Consider the following 23,876-nt stretch of genomic DNA (forward strand, 5'->3'; position numbering starts at 1 on the left):
TGTTTCAATTACAAGTTATTAATACTGTAGTTATTTAAGACTATCTCCAGGACACTACATGGTGCCACACTGAAATACTGGCACTAGCTCTCAGAGCTTGGCCAGAGCCTGGGAGTGGCACAGGTGTGACAGCAAATCACCGCACCTGGAGTAACTCACCCCTCTCATCATTTATTCCTAGCTTCTGTAACACAACCCATCATGAACTACTGACAGACCCTACAAAGCCTCCGCATGTGTGAGAGTACTCTATCCTAGTAGTGAAGAAGAATATAAGTTGCAGATTCACAATCAAAGACCCCTGGACCACTGCAGTATGCTCACAACTTCAAAACAGAGCAAACAGTTCATAACAGATAGCCTTCAGTGGCAGCATAGCCGCTTGACATTTTGACCAAGAACAAAGTATAGTTTTCTGCTGACAATCAAAAGGCTTCACAAAGAAAAGGAAAAAAATACTCCCATATATATGTTTGTAAGGGAAATATAATCCTTCCATTTTGCTGTGAATTTTGTCACTGCCTCACTATCTCATGAATCAGGCTAGGTAAAAAGTCACAGGGGAATAAAGAAACTACTCAGATTTCAAAAAAATCAACTGAAAACTTGGTTCTACTGCTCTCCTACTCTTTTTTTCCTTGTCAAAGGTGACCACCTAAGTGAGTTCTTTGGATGCTGACTTCAGTTCTTAACTGTCTGTAGAGTTAACTGTCTTTTTTCAGAAGTGATATTAAACCACATGAAACATTTGGGGCAGCAGTATAATTAGAGCATCTCCCTCAATGAGGAAAAAAAAAAAAAAAAATCCTGAGGCCTTGCTCTTCACAACAAGGAGCAAGAAGTAACTAACCCAGTGGCAGACCGTCACTTCCACCCTCAATATTAAGCCAGCAGGTGGATACTTCACTAAAACAAGAGCGAGCCCATAAAGCCTTAAACGTGTTTGGCTTACTGATGATGAGGAAGAAGAGATTTGTCAGTCCTTCACAACTGCTGTGTTTGGCATCTACTAAGCAACTCTCTGATACAAAGGGCAAAACTCAGGCACAAGATAGGAAGTTTTACCCTTCTGATCATTAGTTGTATTCCAGCCTCCCTTCAATGCCTACTGAAGGCAAAGGGAAACTGAGTTCCCTTTGCTCTCTATTTACATCATACTTATCTTTTGTAAAAAAAAAACTGCAGCAGCAATACCTGTACCTTGTACAGGTAAAATACCTTGTAGCAGCAACTTGTTGGGTCAGATCATGCTCCAGGGGTTTATACTAATTTCCACCTTCGAAACACTCACCCAGACTAGTGACTAAAGAGAGTCACTGTGACTGCAGTTACTTATCTATAGGATTTTCACAATTTTGTTACTATACTTTCTGAAGTAATGTTATTCTCTAATCCAAATCACTCTCCAAACAAATTCACCTTTGTTTTGAATACAGAAACATTCCCTACTACTATATGACATTTGCAAGCTATCCATTGAAGAGGTCATGACCATAAGTTTGCCAAATATTTATGCAGCCAATTCCTAGGCAGTTCTGCTCCTATCTTCCAAAATCTTGAATACACAAAACAAAACAAAAAAAAGTATTCCTACACAACAAGGCAAGGATTGTTCCCATCAGTTTTGGGTTACTTCAACTCCAAACAGAATCATTTATCATTTCAGCAGAAGAAACAATAAATCAAAGCCACCAAGAGTGGCCATAAACTTATAAACATGCTTCTTTTTATAACGTAATATGCAACAGGAAAAAAGGTACTGAATTATACTGAATTTCCTTCCAAAAGGAAAAGAAGTTGGGGAAGAAAAAAAAAAAAGCCTCTCAGACAGCATTTTATGTCTGCAAGCAGTCCCATCAACTTCAATACAATTATTCACAAGACCAAAGTTACATGTTTAGGTCCTTCAGAATATTTTGTGGATATTTATGGACATTTTCCAGGTAAAGAGAAAAATGAAAGACAAAGCAGCCTAAACCCCAAAAAATTTATGTATTTTTTAATCTTGGTTTAAAGATCTATATTCCTGCTAAAATAATTCTCATCCAGAAACTATATAGGTACTTATTTGCATTAATTTTCTAAAGCATGTTTGTATACATATATAAAACAGTACTAGCATTAACTGAATTTCCAAACTATGCAAATACTTGTTTCTGCAATAGGCTGAGAGTTCTTCAACATGCATTTTAAGTCTCATCCAAATACAGGCCTTTAATCTGGGTCACAGCAGCTTGAGGCAAGCCACAATCAATTAGTGAGTTACTATCCATCTTAAAAGTCCACCATTATACATTAATACAAAAATGTATGATGACTTACCGGAAACACAATAATTGTGGCACATAAAGTAAACACACAATAAAAGCATATTAGTATATTATTGGGTATAAGTGTTCATCATCTTATTTCATCACCTAGAGGATGAACAGTTACTGCATCCTTTAGCACCATAATACTGCAAACACATCATCAACACGCAGGCAAACCCTTCCAACCCCCCAAATGACTCTGAAATAGCGTATGAAGATATGCCCAAACGCAGCAAAGAAAGCCTGCCGCACAGATCACAGGCGAGATCGGTGCCTACCACACCTTCCGCGCCCAAAAGCACTTAGTCATGATAATCTGAGACAACAAATTTATATAGAAAAGGTTGGAACTCTCCAGAAAATCGTCCAAGACCCGGGGCGGGGGGAGGGCGGAATTGGATTTAAAAACCCGAAGGCCAAGATAACAAGCCATTCAAATACATCAGCTGCTTAAGAAAATAACAGGTCCAGGTTCGCAGGCTTAAATCCTCGGGCACCGTCACTTGCATCCGAAACACGCAGCGGATCTGTCCCTTGCAGACAAATGCTTAGAGCCGCTCTGCAGCAACCCGCGCGCTCGCAACCATGAAAAAAAAGGCCCCAAAAAGCTGAAAGCGGCAATGCCCCTCACCTCCCTAGCCGCGCTCGTCCTGCAGCCCCGGCCGCTGTTGTAAACAAGCGAGCAGGCAGCCGGCTTCCCCCAGTAACGCAGGACCAGCCGCGAAGCCGCCGCCGCCGCCGCGGACGGCTGGTGCTCCGGCGCGGCGCCGCAGCGCGCACCCACCGCGCCGCGGAGCCCCCGCGGGGCCGGGCCGGGCCGTGGGGGCAGGACCCACCGCGGGCCGGCCCTGCGCTCCCGCACTTGGCCCTCCGGATCCGCACGTCGCCGCCTCTTCCTCCTCCAAGCACGGAATAAATCCTCCCCCGAAAGCCACACGTAAACACGGCGTAGCCGCAGACCTCCCTCGCCCCCCCTCCCCGTTAAACACCGCGGCCACCAGCAAACGCGCTGCAAACGCGCTGCAACCGCAGACGCGCCGCCGCGCAGCGCCTGGCCGCCCGCAGCCTCCAGGGCCCGGCCCGCGAGGCCGCTCCGCTCCCTCCCGTCGGCACCAGCGCAAACAGGAAAATAAGGCATCCTCCTCCGCGACACCCTGCAGAAACGCCCCGCGGGCGGCTGCGCCAGGGAGGGGGCGAGGGGGGCTGCCGCTGCCCGGCCCCGCGCACCTGCGGAGCGGGCGGGCGGGCATGCTCGGGGGCTCCGCGCCCGGCCCCGGCCCCGGCGCGGCGCTTACCCGTGCCGGCGCTCCGGGGCGCCCCGGCGGGGGCCGGCGGAGGGAGGCGGCTCGCCTGGCTCGCGTACGCGCAAGCGGGGCCGCATCTGAATATTACGTGGGGCCCGAGGGATACATTGCTCCCTGACTGCTTCGCGGAGGATGGGGCACCCTCCCCCTCTGCCCCCCCCACGTCAGTGCGAGGCAGCCCTGCGTGACGGAAGGGTCTTTCTTTGGAGCCCCTCCTCCGCCCCCCCAAAAAGCACGAAATATTACATATTTCCTGATAAACTCCAAGCTTTACTCCTTGCCTCTATTAAGTTTTGTTAAGGATAGCACTAAAATGAAACAAAACCACTTCTGAAAACTGAGGTTAACCAAAAGCCTGTAGGTTAGCAGGAAACTGAAACGCTTGAGAACTTTGTTCTCTGTTTCCACACTCCCAGCCTGCGTGTTTCTTCACCACCAACCCCCCCACACAGCAGACCCCCCAAACAAAACCCACCACATTTATCAGCAGCTCTATTTCCTTACCTAAAATAATGCTGGGTAAGCCCTCTAAATCTTTGCAGCTATCCAGCTTTCTATTTGCTCCTGCAGTAAGTAACCAGCTCTGAAAAACTGGAAAGCCTAGGGAAAGGCCTAAGGCATTGTAACACCATCAAATCCCAAATGCCGCAAGACAAAAGCCTGAAGATGGGCATAAATACACACACGCAAGGTGTATATATACACATATACGTACACATGCTAAAAGCGTACAGAAAAAATATCAAGAGGTGTGCAGGTATCTCAAGATAAGGATCTTTTTTTTCTTAGCAGTTATTATCAAATCAAACACGTTTTAATTTTTAGTAATGGGTATCTGTCATAGGCTTATCATTTTTTAATCTAACAACTATTTAAAGATCCATTTCAAAACATAGATGCGTAGATTTCAAGACTGAATACAACTCTAATAAGGACATGCAGCCATCTCCCACCACCATTACCCTACTCACAGGATTTGCTTTCTACCACTCAGTGTCAATAACTGGGGCAATAACTGTCTTTGCTTCTCTACTACATTTGCCCCTGTACTTCCAGCTAAAAATGATGTTTTAAAACACTGTACTTCATTTTAGACCTAAAAATGCTACACAAACACTAAAAGATTTGTAACACTTTTGCTAATACCTATATATAATTTTAAGCCTGCTTTTACAGGAAAGTGGAATAGTAAGTTATACAAAAAGTTATAAGAAGCCAGAAAAAAGCAGCTTTCTATCCTTACTCATGTAGTTCTCTACTACAGCCAGTCTACAGTGTCGAAATACTCACTTCTGGATGAAGCTGGACTGCTCCACATTAGACATGCTAAGTTTGTATCACTTTTTTTTTTTTTAACTGTTTGTCTTATTTTTACAAGGTGCAGTTTTTCTTTAAAACAGATCCTCTTGCTTAGCATATATTTTGATAGCATAGTGAAGCTACTACATTTTATATCTACATTATTACCTAGGCAAAAACGATGGGCAAACCCAAAGTTACTTTGGTTAAAAAACTCAAAAACCTCACTGGCACAAGGATTCTCTAACAGAACAGAGAATAGTGGGGCCTTGCTCTCAGTTACTCCTTAGGCACTGCTTAGATAACAAAAATTGTAAGAAAAGAAAAAATCTGAAGACCTAAGATATTACATCTCCCCTGACTTCTTCTGGATTTGCCAAATTTCAGTGGAAGAGACGCAGCCCTGTCCAACAAAGTGGTGGAAAACCTGCTTATCTCTTAACTGAACTTAAATGACAATGACAGTGACTAACACCTTATATTAGCTCCAGGAAAAGCTGTCTCTTTCTTGCCGTACAAGTTTACTACCCATCATTATTCCATGCATCTCACCTGTAGCATTAAAATGTACTTCATAGAAAACTCTGTGAAGACAATGTATAGATTCCACATCGTAGATAAAGTAGCTCCACATTTCTTTTCAGTATTTAGATTGCCTCAGGCATTTCAAATGCACAGTCAAGCCTCCTGGCACTGGGAGGAAATCGCTCAAACTCTCGTCACAGCAGCTGCAGAAGCACCCCAAGACTGGAACAGAAGCATCCTGCAAGTTCTGGTTGCAGCGCTGTGGGATACTGCCTGGAGTTCAGCCCACGCAGTCTGTGTCAGTGGAGGAAACTGTGAGAGTGCCTGAGGTCTAATACTCCATGTTGTTTTACTGAGTCTGGAAGTAAGAGGTAGTGCCTGACTATCTGCTACAATAATGAATGTGATATACACATCACTTTTGAAATAAAACCTTTAAAATGAAATTCGGTTTTGGTCTCTCTCTACCATAGAAGATAGAGGACAAGGTGAATGGTTTTCTTGTTCCTGTGGAAATACGTTCTTGTGGCAATTCATTTGAATACAAATGATCTAACATTGTTTAACTCACAGTCTTCATGACATAAATGCTTGGAATATCTTTACCTAAGAAAATCTTAAATCCGTCTGGTTCATTCATTTCAGAATTGGGCAAATTTGTTTTATCACTGATTGCACTATTTTGAAGGAGAGAAAAATGCAGGATTGCTTTTTTAATCACTTTGAAATTGTGTTTTTGACCCTAGAAAAAGATTTCTCACACACACTCACATACATAACACATGAAAGATAGAACAGACGTGGGACGCTAACGTGCAGTATTTGAATGGGTTTTGATTTCCTGCTGAATACTTATTTTAGTTTATATTAACAGAACGGCATACATTACAGAGGCTAAAACTGTAGATTTTTCCCTTCTGCCATGAGTACTGAAAGTAAGCATATGACCTGCACACAGACAGGATTACACTAATATCAGAAAAAAAAAGTATTGTTCATGTATGGCTTATGTAATTGTTTTAAACATCTGCACCTGTTACCATAACATTTATTTATTAAAGACAACCTGCAGTAAAAGATTACATTGCTGAGCCTGAATGCTGTAACAGTCCAGTTTCGAAAAGATATAAAAATAAAGTTCTCTTCCCATTAGTAATCATTCTGTTTTTTCCAATTATTCACTCAAAAATAGCCATAAAGTACATTTCATACAGGCAGGCTTTTATGCATAATTGAGGCTCTGCTTGGGGCTGACTTCTATAACAACTCATTGCTATTTTTAGCCTGTTTTCTTAGCTTTATGTAATGAGAGATTTTGTGAGTCTCCCAGAAAAAAACATAACTTTGAACTGATTGGCTAAATTTAACTCAATTTGATAAACAGAGTATTGAAAATTTGTACAAGTTTCATCAAAAAGAGACAGACTAGAACTTGAAACTTTTATAAGAAGTTTTCTCCTAATAATTGATTCTGTTCACCACTTTCTACTGTCTAGTAGAGCAATCCAGAAGTTGCTTCCAAAACGCTCTGCAGAAAGATTGCAAAAGAAAAGGATTTTGTTCAGATACATGAGGAGATAATAAAAAGAATCATATTTGTTTCAACTGAGCTCAGTGGACACTTGATGAAGCACCCTCTCCCCTCCCCCCCCCGCTATACTTTCCCCCAAACCCCAGAATCATATGTATTTTAACACAGTATAAGAGGAAAAGCTGACACAGTTATTCCTGGATCAAATACAGTGTTGGGGAAGAGGGGAAGATCATGGAAAATAACAGTAGAACTTTAAAAATTATTTATGCAAATATTGTAGGTGATTTTCTCTCCCCTTTTTCTTCTGAATCTTTAAAGAATTTTCTGTAAATAGTAAATATCTAGTCTACATAATTTTAAGAAATGACACTGCAAATTCTCACATACTGCCCCCTAGCTCTGTTTAAACAAAACTACAAGAAGACAGAGCCAGTCACCTTACAGCTTGTAACATGGTATTTGAGCATGGAGTGTATAAACTGCTGTACCGTTTGGACAACGCCTTTTGATGATTTTCCTTCAATCCTTTCCACAAAAACACTTTTATGCTACAAACACCTATAATAAATATAAACTACAATGGTATTTTTTTCCAGAAAATTATTATAGTCTAACAGTGATGTAACCATTCTGACTATACATAGAAACTAATCACAAAACAGCAAAAGACTGTGCATCGTCTTTTCCTTCCCACCCCTCCCTCTCCACCTCCTTAAAAACAGAATTATGTACATTTTAAACCAGGCTAACTGAAAGAAGAAAAGCTGATACATTGTTCGGGGAAAAGAGGAATGATGAATGCACACATTATACATAATTATAAATATCATTTACAGCTTCTGTGCAAATCAAGGATTTTCACTACTACTGAAGTGGGTATTCCAGGTAATAAAGACAGTTCCTACTTACCATAATATAGCAAAAAGACATCCAGATAAAATAGTTTGAGTAAATTAGCACTTTACTTTGATGTTATGCTTTCTCTTTTTTACCTGGTAAGCCTACTGTCACACATCAATTAACATGGCAAACTGAAGTAATAATAACATACAATATATTCATATGGAACAGACAAGTTAATTGTATGCTGCTTTACAGCTTACCTAAAAAGTAAGTGCTCTGATTTTTCAGGTTCCAAAATTCAACTCTGGGTACCTAACTCTGAAAGCTGGGGTGCCTTGCCTCTAAGGCTGGAGTGCTACTCACTTGGTTTTAGCGACACACAGCCATTTCGTTCCGATGAGCGAAAAGAAACATCAGCCGCCTACGTTCCTCCCCTGGTGCCTTCGGGAAGATCATTCCTCTCCAGCGAGCATTGCAAGGATGCAGGCACTGGCACGGGCTGCTTCTGCGCTGGCAGGAGGCTGAATCGCTGACAGTTTCACTGATGGGTTTCTCCCTCTAGACAGAGCAAGCCAGGGAAGAGGCATAACCTTTTGTCAGTGCAAATGACTTGTGTGGAAAAGAAAGGTATTTCTCAAAATAACCAGACAGCACATGACTCTGAATGCTGCCCCCCTGGTGGTCCATGGCCAGCCCTCTCACCACTGCAACCAGGGCTCATATCCAGGAAAGGATTCCTTGTTTCAGTAAATCTTCTCTGCTACATACATTAGTTTTTATTGCCCTTGTGGCTGTAATTAAGAACCCTTCCATGGGTAAATAGAAATGTAACACCATACGTTACCTATTCTGAAAATAACTTGCTAATTGTGAAGCATAACAGAGCAAGAGTGATCTATCTCTGCATTTAGCAGTTTCCTAAAACATGGAAAAAAACAAGTTTGCCTACTCTGCTGCTATCAGCCAGGAGATCTCATATTTCATAGTCCCAGCTACTTTTCTGAAATTGCCTAGGGGGAATATTTTGTCTCTGTCACTGGGGCAGCTCAGGAGTCAGGGGAATCACCGTTTTTTTCCTCTGAGGTATCGCAGCAGGGATGCGCTCTAAGAACAAACACCACAACAGTGATTACGACCCTTTTGTAATGCAAGTCTTCAACACTGGAAACGCAGCTCTGGTGGACCAGCCCTGGTTTTAAACTAGCTGTCTCAAGTACTGCTAGCAACACAGCCATGGAAGCAGAGAATTCAGCCCCCCCCTCCAAAACCCACTTGAGAGGCTAAGTCAACACTCTGTGGGGGGTAGCCTATGCTGTTAGGCATGATAGCATGGAGTTATTAAGCATATAAACTCATTTAAAGCTAGCTCTGTTTGCAGGGTCGACCTACCTTAACATTTAGTTGGTGAGATTTCCTCACAGGTTCTGGAGTCAAAATGATCTATATTTGCAGAGAAATTTTCCCTCAGCTCAGATTTGCAGGTAACTGGGTCCCACTTTGCCTTTCTCTACAGCAAAGGGCACAAGTTGCCTGCTGGGTTCAGGTGCAGCTCTCTCATCTAACCAATTCCCCATCTTTGCATGGGACTCGGGCCCTGGTGGCACATCAGTCTGTACTGTTCCCTACCTGCAGTGCTCCACAGCGGTGTCTCCTCAAGGACTGAAATGCCTTGCTCTAACCAAAGAAGCTGTTATCAATATACACGTGGCGCACAGTGCTTACAGTATACAGAACATCTGACTATCTAATAGCGCCAGCTTCTAGCCTTACATTTTATAAGAGATCTACATTGTTGCACACTAAAATCAATCAATTTGGACAAAAAAAAAATCTTCATTTCAAACAAAACACACCTTCTGTTCAAGTCTGCAAACTGTGAGAAGTTTTGGATGAAACGAACAGTTGACTCAACAGGGACTCTGATAAGACAGGGAAACCATACACCCAAAACTCCTGAGCACATCCCTGAGGAAACACGGGTTCCTTTCCTTTGCTTTCAGACTCCAAAGCCTTTAAGATAAGCTAAGTCATATTTGCAGAATCCACAAGCATAGAGTCTGAAGCTGATCTATTTTAATATGGAAAAGGTTTCTTATATAATTAATTTCAGAGTCAGAGAATTTGAGAAGTGAAGATTTGCTTGTATAGAGCAAACCCTCATATTACGGACCCTGCTTACATAGAGAAAATTACTTTTGCTAGTATAGCTTACAGATTTGCTTATGAAATCAGCATAACACAATAAAAAAAAAGCTTAAGCAGAGGTCACCTGTATCTACAGCAGAGCTTTCACTCCTCTCACAGAAACGTTACCAAAACAAGAAAAGTCACAGATTCTTATCTATCAGATAAGAAAGTCCTGGCAAAGCAGGGTAAGTGAACTGCTAATCTGGTTTCCTTCCGTGGCTCCACAGATTTGCACTTAGCAGGTGTTTTGATCACCTTTTGCCTCTAGGCCAAAGATGGAAATACCGGGAATTTGCAACCTTTTCGTTTCCAGGGCCTGCCGGACCTGAGGAACAACTAAACGGAACGGCGGAAAGGTGGCTCAGCACACGCGCCGCCTTTCTTCCACCCTCCGGGAATGGCTGCCCTGGATTTGTATCCCGGAGCACGGTGCAGGCAAGACCTTAAACATCCCGCAGGATGATGGTCTTTTAAGGAACAGCATAAACACGGACCATGAAATAAGGAAAAAAAAACACCTCTGGTTTTGCACAAGGTACCCTGCAACCTCTTTTTTTTTTTAGTAAGTATTTTTGAACAGTTACCAACATTGTAAGGTTTTCCCTAGATTAAGGAAAACCATCAGGTTCAGTGTGGACGAGATGTCACTGAGAATATTATAAATACACTAAACGCGGCACAGGGAGCTTGGAGTAAATAAAAGCCACCGCAGACGTGTGGCCACCACCAGCTGCCGCATGCCCCGTGAAACAGCACGGGCATAAATGGTGTATAAATATAAATAAATAAATAAGCGAGCCCATTCTTGTGAAGCACACGTTAATTATCGGGCGTTTCAGCGGCCGCGGCCGCCCCGGGACGGCCCAGTCGCCTCCTCTCGGCGCCCTGCGGGGCGCCTCTCCCCGCTGCCGCTCCGCACCCCGCGGAGCTAGCGGCCGGCCGCCCTCGCGGCCCGGCGTGGCGGGCCGCCGCGCCCTCCTCCACCCCGGGATCCGCGCCGCCGCCATCTCGCCCCACGCCCCCGCCGCCTTCGCAGCTCTCTGCCGTCTGGCGTGACGCGCCCCCCGCCGCCGCCCCCCTTCGGTGGGACAGAATGGAACGTCCCTCCCCTATCCATTCCTACCTCCGGGGCTTGGTACTGTCCGGAAAGGGGGGGGAGGCAGAAGGAAGGCGGGACGCGGGGGGGGGGCATAGCCATACGCAAGGAACAGAATTACGCTAGGGGCGGGGTGCGCCTGCTAAAAGCTGTTTAGCAAACGCTGGGAAATGTATTATAGATATCCCTGGTGGTCTAGTGGTTAGGATTCGGCGCTCTCACCGCCGCGGCCCGGGTTCGATTCCCGGTCAGGGAATTGTTTTTTTTCTTTTCTTAATGACCTCCGCTTGGTTTTTAAAATTCTCTCTGTCCTTCTCCTTCTGCTTTTCCAGTTCAAAGAGCATCTGGCCGACTCTTGTGCAAGCAAGGAGGCGTCGTTTGCCGAGCAGCAAGCTTTAATGCACACTTTGCGTTTTAAATGACTCGTGTGAAGGAGATTTGCAGTCTTAACTCCATGTGCACATATGGGCAGGCAGGGGAAGCCTGACCAGGTGTATCCTCTGTCTGGAGGTCCAGCTGTCATAAAACTGATTCTGGACACTCGATTCCTACTGTTTGGGTTCCTAGGAGTCAGTATCGTGCTGCTGAGCAATGCCTACCCAGAGGGGCTGCCAGGGTGCAGCAGCCCTGGGCCACAGGCATCAGCAGGGTGGGCACCTGGTTAGGAAGGTGATTGTTTGCAGACTCCTTCTTTTTGCAGAGCCTTTTCATCGGCTTCTGTCTCCCATCCTCCCGCCCTCCTGTTACAAAGCCGTCAACCAGCTCCATTGTGGGTCCAAGCCCAGCTCCATTGTGAGGCCGAGCCCAGTTCCATGGTGGGGCTGGGCCCAGCTCCATTGTGGGGCCAAGCCCAGCTCCGTGCTGGGTGTGAGCCCAGCTCCGTGGTGTGTCTGAGCCCAGCTCCGCGGTGGGGCTGGGCCCAGCTCCATGGTGGGTCCAAGCCCAGCTCTTTCCTGTAACTGGGCACCTCAGCTGTGGACCCAAACATGGATCTTGGCTCTGGCAAGAGCTGCTCCCCTCTTTCCTCCCATCGTCAGTCGGGGCATAATTCCCCCCCCTCCGCCCATGACCTGTGGGACAAGAGAGGGGGCAGTGGGAGGACCTCTTCTCTCATGTTGGACAGTGCCTGCCACAGTTAAGACAAGAAGTACCAGTCACAATAAAATTAGCTTAGACAGACTGCAAAGCTCTCCAATTCCCTTAAAACAGGTGTGAATGCACTCAGCAGACTGTGCTTAGCATAGACCCTTCCTGCTGCCACTAGCATGTCACAGCACTTGCATGGTCCATATAGCTCCTTAATATCGGCAGGCCACACTTCACACTGGAGGACTTTTTGCTGTGATGTGAAAGCCCCACTGGAAATAATGACTTTGGCTGTCTTCGCCAGGCTGTGTTTCATGAGTATTGCAGCCTGGGCTACTCTCCAATTTCGATAGGAGCATCTCATAGGAACTCCCGATGTCCTCTAACATATTTTTTATGACAAAGAGCATCAAGGGGGTGCAAAGAGAAGGGGTCTCCTTTGCTTTAAGGCAGAAAGCAAACAGCGAGAGGGGAGGCCACCATCCTTTAGATATTAAGAAAAATTGTCTTTTCTTAAAGAAAAGAAGGACACAATGCAAGGCTTGAAACTTGCCAAAGTACTTGGACAAAGTACAAAATCCACCTGCCAAGGAGTGGTAATGCTTCCTCTTGCTGGTTACACTTCAGTGATTAAAAGCGTTCTGGTTTGAATTGAAGAGACACCAGGATAAGTGCTCACCTTCAGCTTGGGTTAAACAGCTGTGCTAGATAAAGTTTGACTGCTGCTATTAACAGATGGAAGAGGCCTCTCTGTTAGAGTCTTTCATGTTGTTTTTGTTGTTTTAAATAAGAAGTAACTCACAACACTGTTACACTAATGTCCCAGAAGAGGTGAGCTCTTTTGCAGAGGACAGGAGGTGCAATCAAATATAAGATCAATATGAGGTTTTTGTTATTTGAAGTGTCACATTCTCAAAGTGTAGCTGAATTTGTTCCCAACTATGATATATTCTGAGATACTGGATTTCAAGTGTTTTTAGAGACATTCAGATATTTTTCTTTCATTTATGTTTTTCCTCAAAAGCTTGTTCTGGTGCCTTCCATCTCAGAGCTGGGTTGATGGGATCACAGTGCGGTAGAAATAAAAAAAGAGAGGTAAGCAAAACAACACCTTTACTATAGATCCACTTAAACTAGCAGCTGAGTATCTGGTTAAGACTCTTAACTCTTACTTTTTATACTTTCTTGGAAAATTTGTGGGATAGGTGCTTTCACATACAAACTTAATTTTATATCTCTGGCATTAACTTTTCTTTCTGTCTGTCTCTTTAAAGTTATAGCATTATATTAATTCTGCCTCTTAAGTTTTTCCAAACTTATATTTAATATTTTGTCTGTGAATGAACATAAAACTTTGCATGACTTTGAAAATGAATAGGATAATTAAAAATTGAATACTGCCAGCTTTTTTTCCGAAGACATATTTTCTGCTTGTCCTCATATTGCATGTCTGAAGGACATTTTTAACTGATTATGTATTCATTGGATTTATTTTGTACCCATGAAATTCAGGTGGCAGTTTATCCACTTTTTTTTGTTTTTATTGTGGAAATAAACACTGAGGTAAAACATTGTTCTACCCTCTAAAGGAAAACTAATCTCTGCTTATTGATAAAAAGATCATTTTCATATACCACAAGGTGGCATCCTAGTCGCATGTCTTCCGCTTACTCTCATTCTCTCAGCCTGGTTGCTATTTAAAAGATTTCCAATTTAATTTCAAATGTTAACACTATCTGTTTAATTCTAATGAGCTATGAAGTAATGAAGGCTTTGCATTTGTTGGTCAAACCTACTTTAGGTACAGATGAAGCTGTTACTAAGCCAAATCGCAAGCAACATGTTTTCTTAAGTGTAAGAGTGTATGTGTAAGCTTTACACATCTTTTAAACAGCCTTGATGTATCGTTTACAAAAGAGATGTTACAAAGGATTACCAGGAGCATGCTGCAGATTCTTCTACACTTCGGTTTATCTAGGGAATTTGTATATTGATTATATATACTGTTACTAGAGTGATGAAGATCCACGTGGCCCTCAGGGCGTTCAGCCTCGCAGCCACTTGAAGAGGACAGTGGCATCTCCATTTTACCTGTCGATTTTGAACTGAAGATGGTGCAGAAAGTCTGCACCGGGGCAGAGGAGGGAACCAGAGTTTGTGCATCCCTGGTGAGCTGGCTGCCACCATCAGCTGGGCAGGAGAGAGGGAAGATGGGCTTCTTGCTCCTCTGCACCACCAGCTCCCAAGGTTAGCAGACCATGGGAGCAGCCTGGGCATTAGGAGGAGGCTGTTGTAGCCGTGGGAGCCAATGCATACAAGCAAGGCAAAGTGTTTATTAGATAAACTGATGAAGGTGAAAAGGGCAAAAAAAAAGTTGTTTTCGGGCACACAATCCCTTCTCCAGACTTGTTGACTTGTTGGTTTTTTTTTTTCCTCCTCCTATTCCCTCTCCTCAATATTCCTATAAAATGCTATTTTTTTAAAAAGTAACTGTAAGTCTCTTTTTCTAGGCACAGAAGATCTGATATAGAATACCTGGGACAGGAAGATAAACTAAAAGAAATAGCAAACCTCATTTCCAATCCAACTATGACTTTTGCTTGAGAACTATGTTTGGAAAATGTATTCTGAATTGTATTTTAAGAGAGATAATTTTATCCAAAACTTGGCATTTTATTTAAGATGATGGTAATGAAAGTCAAATGATGATTTAATTGCTAAATACAGATCTAGATAATACTCTCTGAGGACCGTTTTCTAGCAAGTTCTTTAACAGGAGCAATTGCCATGTCTTATTAAGAAGTTCTCTAATCATGAAATTATGAAAGCTCCGATCCTTTTAAATGCCTGAACTTTTTCACTTGCATGTTGAAAATCTGTTTTCTAGACCCCTTTTATAACTGCCTTGTAGTCAGTCAGTCATGACCTTCTGCTCTTCCATGCCTTGTTCCTCATGTGCTCTGTTGATTAATCACATTTTAGCAAACTATATTGATGATGCCTTATGCTGTGGCTAATCTTTGACTAGCTCGCAGAAAAACAGACCTGGAAGGTGCCTACTTCCCCTCAAAGCAGAAAAATAACAACAAATGAAAAATAGATACTGCAGCATGTGCTCTGGCTTGTGGTGGTGCGTGTGACCTGGGATAGCGGTGACCCCGGCGAGTCTGATACAGCTGGTGGTGTGTGACCATGGCAGGGTGCCTTCTGCACCTCTGCCGCTGAGAGCTGCTGTGCGAGCCTGGACACCCAGAGCGGTCGCAGAATCCCTTACAAGGATTTTTTTGACATAAATGACAATTCAGTATTGCATTAATTGCATTAATCATATTGCATAGATGACAATTCAGCACAAGAGATCTGGCAAAATAAATGAAGAAACAGGGATGATTTTCCCTCTGTTAAGATATGAGGCCGCCTGTCTAATTACAACAGGATGAAGTTTTGCAGCATATAACCTTCAGTTTGTTCCCCCTCTAGCCCAACCTGGGTAGAGAGTTTCGGTTTGAGATTTGTTTGGGTAGGGGTCCTGGATGAATCAAAATAGAGTGTCTTGATATATTCTGCCAGGTGGTTTTCATCCCGCCAGCATTACTGCACTGATGTTTCATTAAGCAAATGTATTGGAGCTGAGGATGAAGCACGCGTGACAGCACAAGTCCCTATCGCCATGAATTACCTGCCTTCTGCAAGGGTCACAGTGAGAGCTCATGTGCAAGCAAAACCCACATGCTAAGTATTCATGTTTGGGTTGCTTGCCGCAACCTGTCCCAAGCTTGTGTTTCACAAAGAAATGAGTGAACAGAGCTGCTGGTGGCTCTCGCTGTGTCTAGAGGCAGTGCGCGACGTGGCATAGCTCATTGCAACATGCCGTGCTGCCACACTTCTTTAGAAACGTAGAAATGTAGAGGAAGCCCTTATCAGCCCCCATTTGTCTGTTTTCTCGATGACTGTACTGAACTGCTGGGCCGCCTGGAGTCAGAAACTTTCTGCAGCGCGAGACAAACACACCAAAGGGAGTGGGAGTGAGCAGCCGCCTGCCTACGGCGAGGCGAGAGTCGGCTCACCCCGAGCGGCAGCAATTCCCCTGTGACAGCTCAGCACAACACACCCACAAGCTGTGTCCCCTGCTTATTCATTCTGGTCATGCTGGTGCAGTCACAGCTACTCAGTGTTTTTGAAAACCAGGCATCTTAAAGTCTTTCGCACCTACAATCTACTCTGTGGATCCTGCTTTAGGAATAAAAAAATGAATAGATAAAAATAATGTAGTAAATTCTGCTTCTCCTGGGGTCATCTAATTTGAAGGGGATTTTTCTTCCATGCCATCTACTATACCATCAGAAATTTGATCCCCTCACTAGCATCTTGCATCTAGGACAGCTACTATTTTCTATTAACAGGAGCCTTAGAGTAAGGGCCAGAGACCGTAGCTAGGGATGCTCACAATATGCACATGCAGTTGGGGCAATCTCTGCCCCAGGGACTGAGATCTAAATAGGCAAGAGCAAGGACAAGAGAAACTAAATAATGCTATCCCCACTTTACAGGTGGGCAGCTGAGAAGCTGGCAATCGTATTTCTGACCTGTCTAAACATCACAGAAAATCAAAGGGAGCTTGACACCTAAATATTTTGCAAATCAGACAAATGAGAATGTATCCTTTGAGGTTTTGGTTCTGCAAGGGATTAAAAGCATGAATAACTTTATTCACATGAATAGTCCCACTGAAGTGAATACTTCCTTTTAATATGGCTGCTTATGTCCTTAGTCCCTCTGCAGGATCAGTCCTTAAGTGAATGTTGCTTCTGAACCATACAACTGCTTTAAAAAAGGAACAGGGAAACCCCCTTTGGCTGAAAAAATCATGCACATCAATGATGGCCAAAAAATTTCTCTCTAATGTGCCCAGCTTTTCTTCTCTTAAAGGGTTATTCACAGAAAATACAAGGGCTTTATTTATCTTTTTTGTCTCCAATTTCATCCACAGGCAAAGAAATGCCCCACTGCAAAAGCTGGGCATATGGGGAAGGAGGTTTTACATATTTATATTGAATTATTACTTCTCTATTGTTTCGTCGGTGGCTACTGCTATTGGGCATCCTTGGGTTTTGACGGTCACATCAAAGGAGCTGCTCTGGCGTGAGAACCGGTCAAAGTGAGCCAGATAATTCATGGATTTATTACTGATGTCAGTTCCCATGATTGTCAGTGGGCAGCAGGCACTGCTGTGTCGTAATCCTCATTCTCTTGGTAAAGCACATACTGCCTTAAAAAGGTTTAATGATCCAATAGTGATTTACTAATGGGAATGTTTCTTGCGGGTTTACCATGCCTTGAAGGAGGACAGGGCAGCACGTAAAGGTCATTTTTCAGCAGTAACAAGAAATGTTTTTAATTGTTTTGTTTTGCTTTCAGATTCCTGTTTATAGCATTTTTATCTGCCAACTGCGTAGTGTGGTAAATTGAAGGGAAAAAGTCATTGTAACTGAGCAGGTACCAGACACATCATAACATGGGGACGGAAGGAAGTAGACTCCGATGACAGCAGATCAGGGTTGAATGTCTGCAGTAATTATTAAAAAGACACACTCGAGCCATAATTATCACTGTAAAGAAAAGAGAGAGCGAATGGAGAGAGGGACCTGGGCCAGGCTGGCGAACCTGCGGACTGGCTGCTGGTACGTACCACCGGCCATTATTTAGGAGGCTGGTTGGCAGGGCACTTTTATTGTGGTTTCATCACATCGGCCTTTGCTTTTTGTCAGGAAGGGAGGGGAGAGGGCTGCCCGGTGGGACAGCTGCCCAAAAAGGGGGAAGGGGAGGGGAAGGGAGAGGAAGCGATTTTGCCTAACCAAACTAAATGAGATACTCGCGGTGCACAGGGAGCCTGCTTGCCTGGCTGCCACTTCCTCTTGCCAGTGTGGTGCCTTTTCAGAAAAACAAAACCGAGAAAACCCAAACAAAATAAACTCCCTTCTCCTTCAGCAAAATACATTTAAAAAGCAACGGAGGCAGAGGGCATGGGGGAGAGAAACAGGGTTATTTTATTTTAAGGCTTGTATATTAAACGCAAGGGTTGTGCTGGGAAGTGTCATTAAAAACTATTTGAACTATCCACACACAATTGATGTCATCTTGTTAATCTAGTTGCAAATGTGTATCTTAAATGCATAACGTTTTGTTTTAAACTCCCCAAGGGAGAGTTCTTCTCCTAAAGGAAAATAAAGTTTGTCAGTGGGCTCTCTGATGTAAGAAAAAAAATTAGCATTCAGAATTAAATCAAAACTCAGAACAAAAAAAGGGTAGGCCCTTAAGTAACTGTAAATTTGCCTTCTCAGATTTACTGATTACCTTGTAGCCATATATTAGATTTTCACGTACCACACATAATACAAAATACTATGTATGGATATTGTTTACAGATAAAACACTTTTCTTTACATTTGCCAGTAATATATTCTTTCCTGGAGTAGTGGGCTGATTTAATAGAAGGAGGTCTTGCAATGTAACACGTATGAAAATGTGGGCTGAGTTAGAAATTTCCCAACTGTTAGGTGATGGTAATCACAACTTTAATGCTGCATCAAGGTATTTTTTCCTCCTGAAAACTTTCCTTTGTAGAAGAGAAAAATGCTAAATATGGGCTGTGTGGAAAGCAAAAAAAAATCAACACCTCAGGAGGAGTTTCCTGTAGAGTAAGTAATAGCACTATTCTGATAAGCATCATTTAAAACATTCAATTTTGCTTGAATTCAGTATTGGCACCTGTAACTGTATAAAAATGAATCTACATCTCCAGATCATCAATTAATTTCAACAGACACATTTCCTTTTATTTTCCATATTCATTTCCTTTTGCTTCTGATTCTTGAGCTTCTGGGCTTCACCACTAACTCATATTGCCAAACTTTACTCTGTCATCAGAAATGCAGAAAAATAGCCTTTTAAAAAGAAATCATATTGACATCATCTTGTAATGACTGTCATTGCAGCAGCCAGAGCATAAGAAAAATGCTGAAGTCAGTGTTGAATGTGCCCATTGCAGATGTTGGCTAGCTGTAGTTTAGTAAGATCGACGGATGACAATATCATGTTATCGTCAACTGATTTGGATAAACTATTCTGTTGTTTCTTTAGGCTGCTGAAGAGGAGGCTGATTCTCTGAAAAAAATTAAATCATCTTTGAAAATATTATTAAGATTCAAACCTCATCTCTCCACAGATGATGTAAGCTAAGACACAGAAGGTGAAATTCAGCCGCCTACACATAGGCATTTAGTAACGCTTTAAGCAGTCTAGGATTTCCCAGACACCTGCATGGACATAGGACACAAGGGAGACCTGCACCCTCCAGATGGGTAGCTGGAGCCCACCTTAGGATGTCTCAAATATTTAGGCAACTGAATACCAACTAAGTGATCATATTTACATGTTAATAGCATTTTACAACTTCCAGTAGTAGCAATTACCAGAGGAAACAAAACCTCTTTTCAGATAATTATCTGTCAAAATTTTGTTTCATTTGTAAATCAGGAAAGACTGGGCTTACAATCAAGCTGAGATCCCAGCATTTCTGGCACCTGCCTAGTGCTCCTCTGTTTATCACTTACTGCCAGGGTCAGATGCGTATTTGCAGTCATTCCTTTTGAGACCTTTACATATTAGCTTCCAAGGGACAAGTCTTTGCCAGTGTGACATGGCAGAAGCAGAGGAAGAGAGCTCCACTAAAATCACAGCTTTGAGTAAAATTACACTCAGGCTCCTGCAGTGGCCTCATGCAAATGAGGCTTGCACACATAAACCTTGCAAGCAAAGTCGTCACAATTCCTTTATTTTTTCTTGATGTTGGACAAAGTCACTTTTGACTACAAAGCTCTCATCTGTGTGATCTTAGGCTATCTATGCAAATAGAAGTAGATTACTAAGGAGACTGGTGATTACAGAGCTAGTAACTGTCCACTTTAAAACTTCATTAGTATCTTGATGTAGCATTTTCTGATAAAAAGATGCTTTTGACTTTTTCATTTTTCATGTTAGGATTTTGTCCTAACAATCTGTCAATATCCAAGCCCTGTGCTTCAGTAAATGCTTTTACTTATCTCATGACATCCTGGTTTAAGTATCATCTTTCAAAATAGCTGCAAACAAGCATTTTGAAGGCTCATGCTAAGGAGGCAGAGTAAATGCAGCAGTGTAAATGGGGACTACCTGGCAGTTGCTCAGATGGATGTAATCACAGTCAGGATATGATTATTCTGCTTTGAATGTACGCATTCAGCCCTTGCTCAGTTTTTCATCTGGGACTATCCTTAATGCAGGAGTTCCTCCACTTGCAGCTGGAGCAAGGGGACAACAGGCAGCACCCCCTCCCCATTTCATGTCTTGGGTCAGCCCTTTTGTCCTCTCTGGGGTAGTAATATTCTCTTGGTGTAATGTGACATAGTCCCAGAGCTTCAGCAGCATAAGTGCTTTTTATTTGCGCTGCTGAGGGTTAAAGGTCCAAGCCTGCTAATGCCGAGTGACAGAATTGTTTTTTAGCTTTTTCCTCTTAAGAAAAACATCCTAGGAAATTGCATAATCTCCTTTGATCCTCTCGATAACTGAACTTTAAGGTTGCAAACCCACACATTGAAAAGTTAGTAAATGCCAGATTTACTGTTGACTGAGCAATCTTATTTGCTTTTTTGTGCTATGTGCTATGATCTAGTCTTAAATTATATAAACTACAGTCTCTCTTCTTCCTCCAGAACCATGCATCATTGAATGCAGTATAAAAAAACAGAAAGGAGTTAAAGTATGTTTGCATGCATAGTCATATGTCCTACCTTTGGATCTCAGTTATGCCAAGTAAATAGCTTTCTCTTGCTCTGTTTTAAAAATTGTGTAGACTCCTCCAGCCCTGACCTGTTGGCACTGCTACAACCACAGTCTTCAGAAGCCAGAAGCTATTACTCTCTGATGTCTTTCCAACAGTCTGTGTAGAATATGCTTCCTCTCTACCGTTCTCACTTGGAAAATCTTCATCTGCCATCCCAGAGGTAACATTCTCAAAAAAGCCCCAGGACTAAATGAGCATGAAGGCTAAGCTCCTGCCTTGTCCAGCACTGGTTCCTTCAGGTGACTGTATTGGAGGTGCTGCATAGCTCAACAAAGCTGTTAGTAGAGCACAGGCAATGCTACTGCTGTTACTTAAAACAAACAAACAAACAAACAAACACCCCCCCCCATACACACACACACACACACACACACACACAAAAGAAAACAGAGGGGAAATTCACCGTGCATGAATTTGGCCTGTTTTCTGAGCGTGAAAATGGGATGAGCCCAAACACATGGGCTGCACAAATGCATCCACAGTGCTTTGTTTCAGGATGTTAAAATAACTACACTTTCATCTAATTAGTCTCTTAAAAATATATTTTCATGATACCTTTTCTTTTAGAATGAGGCAATATGCTTCATTTGTAACTAACTGGGGCACACAGATAAGATTGAAGCCCCTAGATGGAACCAAGTCAGTAGCTGCCCATTTTTAACATGGTATGATACATGGGAGACCTCCTACCAGGACCTTAGAGGGCAGGTTAATACTTAACTGCTTAAAGTCAACTATGCTTGAAACCTACTCTTTTTCATGTAAATAAAGCCCTCTTTTTATCTACTTGTGGTTCACCAATGTAATCTTTATTCTTGAAATCGTTTATAGGGAAAACGAATGCTACCTGAACCAGATGCTGCTAAACATGCCAGTACACCAATGCAGCATTTATGTCCTGAAACAAAAAAAATGCCTAATTTGCCCGCAAACAACAAAACTTCAAAGAATATCAAACACGATTTACAGCTCGGGGTGGAGAAACTTCTTCCCCATCTTTTGTCCTTTTTCTCCAAGGGCCAGCATGCTGTTCAGGCAAATCAAAACCCCTCCCTCCTGGGCACTGGAGACTAGTTCATGCAGGCAGGGATTAGCTAAATTTTTACTATTTGGGAGAAAAGGATGAACAGGAGTGAGTCACTGAGCTGAGGCTGTATTTTGGCTACAGATGCTGTCTCACTCTGTGCGGCTGTAGGGTTGTCACCTCATTTCAGTGCCTCAGTCTTGCTATCTGTAATTTGGGCATAATAATCTTTTAGTGCTTTTCATATAGATGACAAAACTTTGTGCTTTTTCTTCTGAACAAGCAGAGCTTTATACACATTCTACAGATTAACTTTGCAGATCTAAGATGAAATAATAACAAACTCAGAGCAGTAGCTGCCTTAGTGAGAACTGGCAAATTAGAAAACCAGAACTGGTGGCAAAAACTACCCTCTCCCATTTTACACATTTAAGGATACCATAGGGTTAAACTTCTCCCTTTCTAAACACGGACCTTTAGTGAGGCTCCAAGTGGAAGCTGAACCTAAAACCCCCAATGATTTGGGGGGCTCACTGGGATGGACAGATGGGTCTGTACTGCTAAGTGTACCATCAATACAGAACCAGTTTACAAGCCTGAAGAACAACAGTGTTTCACTGGCAGTCTTTTTTGCTGCCTATTTCAAAGCATCCTGTATGAGATGGGCTTTCTGAATGAGCAAGGGGAGCAGAAGAGAAAGTAGCAGCTAGCAGACTTGTTACTAGGGGCAGAAACAGTGACTTTGAATCGACCAGTATTCCTCAAAAGCAAACAAAAACTGCAACAAATCATCCATAAAACGCAGTCAAAAAGGACTTCGTTTAATTAGTGATATGTAAAGACTTTTGCATAGAAAAAAGGTTAACAAAGTAATGCATAAAAGACCGACTAGGTACAGTATTTTTAAAACAAATATTTTAAAGTATATTCTGCATAATGTTTAACATTCTCAATGCTTATTGCTTTCTCCACACAGCAGAGAAATCAAATGCATAATAATACATGCTGTGTTTTATTTTTATTTTTATTTTTTTTACATAAAATCTCTAGTTCTTGACTTGATGTATTAAAATACTTAGGTTATTTTAAGTCATTATAATAAAAAATGAAAGCAAAACATTTTATGCAGCACTAGTTGTCTGGGTATTGACAAAATAATTTACTGACATCCCCTTTAATACATTCATTTTGGTTTGGAATCAAACCCACATTACAATGTTGGCATGTTAATAGCCAATTTAAAAATTGTCCCTACTATAACTTCATTCATACCCAGAGAGATCGTTATCCCAAAAGTTGATAGTAAAGAAGAGGGATCTTGCACAGAATCGGCAAATGTAGATGTCCAAATGCAGCTAAATAAGTTAATTTGAACTCTTACAGCATTGAATCTCTTATATTGGCACGAATCAATCATATCAAAGTGTGCACACTTTAAATAGGTGGTTACTTCTGGGTGCATGATAAATTCATTGTTTGTACAGATACAAGCTAGCACCATATTTAAGCCATAAAAAGGGTGCCTCAAGGCTCACAGGCAGTGCTGAAACGTTCATTAATCCAAGCACTGATAAGATAATTGCTTTTACCAATACTATGCTAGATGTCACAATTTGGCAAGTCTGTACAAAGAAAGTAAACTAAGTAAGTGAAAACTAGGCCTGTCAAATGGAACATTCTTTCTCAGCACTCTTTTGGCTAAGTAAACCTGTCTGTTTAAAGAGTACACTTTTTCCTGGAAACATATCAAAGTTCTGAAGTTTAATGCAGGATTTCCCCTCTCTC

The 23,876-nt window shown here is 42.5% G+C and overlaps 1 protein-coding gene, 1 long non-coding RNA gene and 1 other non-coding gene across 6 annotated transcripts in view; 1 reads left to right on the forward strand and 2 right to left on the reverse strand.

The window, feature by feature from the left end:
- NCOA7 (nuclear receptor coactivator 7) overlaps positions 1-3,086 on the reverse strand; it is a 97,372-nt gene extending 94,286 nt beyond the window's left edge. For all 4 annotated transcript variants that reach the window (XM_067293772.1, XM_067293769.1, XM_067293770.1 and 1 more), the window contains exon 1: positions 2,944-3,086. The gene's annotated coding sequence lies outside the window, so the exon portion shown is untranslated. The remainder of the gene's footprint in view (positions 1-2,943) is intronic.
- A 3,426-nt stretch (positions 3,087-6,512) lies between these two features.
- LOC106497946 (uncharacterized) lies at positions 6,513-11,167 on the reverse strand. Its single transcript, XR_001294869.2, has 3 exons — positions 11,128-11,167; positions 8,181-8,375; positions 6,513-6,968 (listed from the first exon to the last, which is right to left on the reverse strand). It is a non-coding gene; the product is annotated as an uncharacterized lncRNA (long non-coding RNA).
- Positions 11,168-11,284: 117 nt separating this feature from the next.
- On the forward strand, positions 11,285-11,356 carry TRNAE-CUC (transfer RNA glutamic acid (anticodon CUC)). The gene has a single exon. It is a non-coding gene; the product is annotated as a tRNA-Glu (tRNA).
- The last annotated feature ends 12,520 nt before the right edge of the window (positions 11,357-23,876 follow it).

The sequence above is a fragment of the Apteryx mantelli genome, chromosome 3 (assembly GCF_036417845.1).
Source record: "Apteryx mantelli isolate bAptMan1 chromosome 3, bAptMan1.hap1, whole genome shotgun sequence".
NCBI lineage: Eukaryota > Metazoa > Chordata > Aves > Apterygiformes > Apterygidae > Apteryx > Apteryx mantelli.